Below are 6,146 nucleotides of genomic sequence, written 5' to 3'. Positions count from 1 at the left end.
GATACATGTACCTGTGTAGAAAGAATGTATTATTGTTAGAAATTACATGGTCTAGCGAAGGGTGAATGAATGTGTAAATTATCACACCAAAAGCTGGTTTTATATTGCAAAATGTTACTTGCAGTTATTGTATACAAAGAGGTGTAGATATAAAAATAGGTTCTTCAGAAGCACCAGAAAATAAATTATATACAATGATTCTAGAAACTCGTAATGTATTGGAGTTAATTTATGAAAATTTGATTCTTGGCTTGTATTTTTTAAAGCTGTACAAATGTTGGATAATGTATAAAATGTATTTAGAAATTTTACAGCTGTTCATGAAGAAAAAATTATTGAAAATATATAATATATTTCTACATATACAGCTTTTTATAAAAGAACTCCTCGGTTTCAAGTATTATTTAAACAGCATTATACTTAAGTATTACTTACGTGAATATATATTCTGAAAGGGTAAATTCTGAAGTTTTTTAGTATGTAATAAATACACTTCGATATGTGCATCATTTATTGCCCTGCACATGTCCAGACGGTAATCGAGCTCTATCCTCATACTAGCCATCATGTCAGATATAATGGATCCTACTGTCGCAACAATCCACTGTAGCTGGTTGATGTCACGGATTTTCTCTGAAGAAGCATTGTTTTTCACATGCCCCCACAAAAACAAATTTAGTGGAGTCATGTCTTGGTTTCTTGGTGGCCATGTGATCAGCCCTCTTCTTCCAGTCTACGTGTTTTGAAACCAAATGTTTAATGCAGCATGGACACGATTTTTATAATGCGGCAGAGCACTGTCTAGCTGTTAGAAAATGAATCCTTTTTCTTCAATATTGTCAATCTGTGGAAAGATGAAAAGTTTGAGCATAATCACAGAAAATATCCCCATTAATTGTATTTTCTACAAAAAATGAACAGGCCTACAATACAGTCATTCATCAGTCCACAACAAACATTGACTTTGGAAGAGTCACACTGATGTTTAATAATTTCATGCGGTGACTGAATTCCCCAAATACTGTCGATTTACTGACTATTTTCTGATGAGGCCTCATCAGAAAACATGAAATTTTTCACGTCGTCCTCATTTTCATCATGGTAATTGCAGCAATTTCTTCTCGAATCCTCATTTTCAATTCAGCAATTGTTGTTGGGCAAGTGGTGTACACTTTACTTTTGAGATAGCCTCGCAAGAAAAAATTTTACACCGACAAATCTGGTGATCTTGGGGGCCAATGAATGTTGCCAAACCGTGAAATTAGTGGTCACCAAAGAGCTATCAAATGGCTGTCAATGATGCTCTGGCAGTATGGGCCATGGATCCATTTTGTTGAAACTAAGGATTATGAAAATCAGGAAAGTTTTGAAGTTGTTCTGCTACAAATGTTTTGAGTATTTCTACATATCGTTCAGACATTACTGTCATAGCATTCCCTCTCTCATCAAAGAATTAAAGTCCAATCACACCTTGTGTTGATATGGCACACCAAACTGTAACCTTTTGGCTGTGTAATGGTTTTTCCTGCAATCGATGAGGGTTTTCACCTGCCCAGTATCTGCAATTCTGCTTGTTTACATACCCACTGATGTGGAAATGAGCCTCATCCGACGTGAAAAGGTTGTCAACAAAATTGGCATCGTCATTAATCTTTTCAATCATTTTATCATAGAACTGTTGTTGCACCATGTAGTCTGATGGTTTCAGTTCCTGTACAACTTGAATTTTGTAAGGGTGAAACTTCAAATCACTGTGGAGTATTTAGCAGACAATTGTTCAGTTTAGCTTCAATGCTCCTGCATGTTTCCTTGTGATTTGTCATGGACTCCTTCTAATTAAGGCCTGAACTGCTTCAATGTTTTCTGGAGTTTCTTGACCAGGTGGTTTCTTTTTTAGACCTGAAACCGTCTCCTCAAAATTCTCAACCCATGTCTTGATTGTGTGGTGAGATGGAACACAACCATGATGTCCTAAATTGTAATGAACTCGGAATTCCTGTTGAGCAGGAGTCACACTGTCACCATTCTTATAAACTGCCTCCATGGCAAATGGACGTTGTGTACTGACCCAGTGATCCATGATTACTAAATGGCAGGTAGTTATGCACAGAAGGATGCTACTTCCACCTTTCTACCAGCTCCTCAGGGCTGCCATTATTACTTTCAAAATTTCCTATTTACCTTTGCCATCGTTTACATGTTTAATATGATTGAAAATGTTGATGTACATTATGTACAGTGCTCAATTGCATTGAACAAATACAAATCCTGAAAAACGTATAGGAAGCAATTAAAAAATTCTCATTATTCTTTTTTTGTTGCACTTCGTGTACTTCACTAAGAAAAACATAAAAATAAAATAGTCATAGAAATAACATAATTATATAACGAATAAAAATAAATTTGTGCAGGAAATAATTTATTTAATATATAATAATTTATTTTTCGTTTATTTATTATTTTTAGCTAGAATTTTGCAAACTTTATACTACTATGTGTGTAGTTATATTCTGTTTTTCTTCTTTCTGTGCCAAATTGGTGCTGTACAGAGGAATTAAAGCAACTGTCAGTTGTAGGTACATAATTACTTTGATTTTGCACTGATTGTGCATATTTTTCCAAAATCTTATTGTAAAGTTTAAAGAATGAAATAATACAGCAATTTAAATGTAGGTATTTATAAATTTGTTAAATCTTTAAGTAAGTTGAAAGTTTTTAAAAATAAAAAGTGATTACTAAAAAAAAAGAAGTTATATCCACCCTGAAAATCTTTAAAAACTTATTCCCATCGATGGCTTTATAAATAATGAAATAAACTTAAAACTCATCTGAAAGAGATTATAATTTACATTAATGTCTCCTATAATTGGGTGAAACAAATACAAAAAGTAAGGAAAAATTTTGGTGTGTTAATTTAAGAATATTCTTACAGGATTTATGTGAATAAGTCAAATTTGATTCATACTTTGTCAAGATATTACAATTTTTCATACTAATTTAAGTTTATTGAATTTTACTGTTACTTCATATTTGAACGATCAAAACAGTTATGTAAATGTTTGTCGTCTATCTTTATATTTATATATATGGGTACATATATACTAATTTAGTAAAGTAATTTTTTTTTATCCATATCTTCCTCTGTACTAATTACTTGCAAAAAAATAAACAAAATTCAGCACAATCCACCAAAGTACAGAATTAATAAGAGCTGTTACCTTATGTTACCATGTTTTTTTTTTTTTTATATATCAAAGGCGCTCTTGAGGAATTTTCTCATCTTCAGTTGTTAAAATTAAAAATTAAAACAATAATAAAACACTAAACGTAATATTACTTACATGCAGTCAAATAATTAATTAAAATAATTAAAAATCTTTAACTTTAAAAAACATTAAAATGTTTTTTAAACGTGTTTGTGGCCAGTCACTAAATACAGCAATGTACTAATACAATATAAATTTTACCTAAAATTAACAAAAATGCTGCTGTTTATAGCAGCCTTGATAAGAGTATCATTGTCAAACTATGTCTACAGATTGATTAAGTTGAATTTCTGTCTTAAGTATACTCATATGTTATTTTTCTAAAATGTCTAATTTTTTATTATTTTCTTGTGTAATTTCAATTATTTCTAAATTAGTTTCTAAGTCAGTAATAGAATGATTGATTATTCATTATTAGATGGTCAACAACATTAGAAAAACCCAATTTTTTGTTTATATAATATCTAAAATTTCTGCAAATCTTACTTTTTTAAATTATCTATCAATTTCCCCAATATAAATTTCATCACAATCATTACATTCTATTTTATAAATATCACACAAATTATTAAAATCATTATTATAATTTTAATTTTTTAAATGTCTTATATGGTTGTTGGGTTTATATTTTTCATCATTATAAACATTAATTAAATTTTCAATAATATTATTAGTACAAGAGTATTTTATATAGATATTATCAATGCTGTGTGCTTTATTTATAGGTTTCAACATTGTTACATTTTTAGATTTTAAATGTTGTTTTTTGTAAATATTATCAATTAAGATGCTTTATGTACATTTTTTATTGCAATACTCTTTGTAATATTTATTTTTGCATCCAATTTTCCCCTGTTCTGTGTGTAGTGTATCTCTCTATGCAACATGTTTGTAAATATATTAATTTTGTGTAACCATGGATGATTGCATGGTCTAGTAGTGAATAAACATTGTATTACTGACTTAGAAACTAATTTGGAAACAATTGAAATCACAAAAGAAACTGATAATAATAAAAAAATTAGACATTTTAGAAAAATATCATACGAGTATATATAAATACAGACAGAAATTTGGCTTAATCAATCTGCAGACTTGATAAAGCTCTTATCAAAGCTGCTATAGATAGCAGTATTTCTGTTAAGGATAGGTAAAGTTTATATTGTATTAGTAAATTGCTATATTTAGTGGCTGGCACAAACATGTTTAAAGAACATTTTAATGTTTTTTAAAGTTAAAGATTTTTAATTACTTGACTAAATATAAGTAATAATATTATGTTTAGTGTTTTATTAATGTTTTAATTTGTAATTAATTTTTAATTTTAATCAACTGATGAGGAAATTCCTTTAAAACGCTTTTGACATATAGAAAAGAAAAATAAAAATAAGATAAGGTAAGAGTTTTTATTAATTCTGTACTTTGGTGGATTGTGCTGAATTTTGTTTATGCTTTTGAAATATATATATATATATTTCATCATTTGTATAAATATATATTAAAGAGATTAAAGTCTGTCTGTCTGAATACACATCATTCCTAAATTACTTATCAATTTTTAATGAAACTCAAAGGATAGAGTTTTGAACCTATAAATTGGGTAATGTCCCAAAAAATTGTGGGTGGGATGGGCATTCAATATTTTGAGGGGTTTTATGAGTCTTTTTGGGTTCATTTCTTGTGTTTTTTTCTATATGTGAGTAGACTGAACACCACTGTAAATAAAAATATACTTTTATTTTTGTAGTTTGGTGGTGTCAGGTCTGCCTGTAGAACTTTCCAGAGACTCTGCTCCTGCTAAGTGCTATTTCACAGATAAAGCTTATTACACACCATTCAGATATCTTCAAACAAAAAACGACTTCAATAGAGTACCTTTTTGGTAATAAATTAACATATTGACTGCATGCATTATATAAAAAATAATTCCTCCCAGATCACAACAGAGAATCAGCAAGTATAGTATATGATTATATGTAGTTGAAATGGAATACAACAAATAAAAAAAAATTAGTTCACAGGTGATCTCATGGCTGGCTAGTACAACAAATGCATTACTGCTATGCCTTGAGTATGATTGGCTGTCCTCATTTATATTCCACTTTATTAATATTTTTTTTTATTTTATAAAAATAAACAAAACAGCATAATTATATAAGACGTATATTTTTTTATGTGAAAAGGCCAACTTAGAAACACGCAAACATCACTTCTTTTTAGCTTATTTTCTCATCTTACATGATTTACTCATTTTTTTGTTATGGCTTTATTTTTTCTCATCTGCCCATTTTCTGCCACAAGAACTTCTATTGTAAATTATTCTTCAGAAGTTGTCTTTATTGCAACACTCTTCTTTCAAGTCTCCCATGAAAGTCCTCTTCTAATCTGTTAATTTGATTTTTTCATGTTCCACAGCTTGTCAAATATTTGTTTATTTAATTATTTGGATCCATCCTGATCATATGGCCCAAGAAATTTAACCTTATTTTCCTTATTTCTGTTTCTAAGTCTTCTTGATTTTGGTAGATCTCCTGTTAAATTTCAATCTGTACCTTCCTCTGTCTGAACAAGGATTTTCATTAGTAACCTTCTTTCAGTTTTGAGCAATTTTTCGAGGATGGTTAGCTAAGTGTAATGTTTCAGTAACATACGAGATTACTGGTTTTTTTTTGGTAGTTGTCTTTGGTGATCTAAGCTTCTCCAGTTTTAATATTCTATTTTCAATTTATGCTTTATTCCTGTTCTGCTTATGCTTATATCTCTTAGGTACTTAAAGTGGTCAATAATATTTTGTCTTTACGAATTTAGGGCCCTACTATCTTTTGTGTGAATGATTTGATGTTCGTCATGATTTCTGTCTTGATAAAGAATAGCTGTAGG

This window comes from Lycorma delicatula, chromosome 11 (genome assembly GCF_047948215.1).
Source record: "Lycorma delicatula isolate Av1 chromosome 11, ASM4794821v1, whole genome shotgun sequence".
NCBI lineage: Eukaryota > Metazoa > Arthropoda > Insecta > Hemiptera > Fulgoridae > Lycorma > Lycorma delicatula.
The sequence above is the reverse complement of the archived record's forward strand: the minus strand, read 5'-3'. Positions refer to the sequence as shown.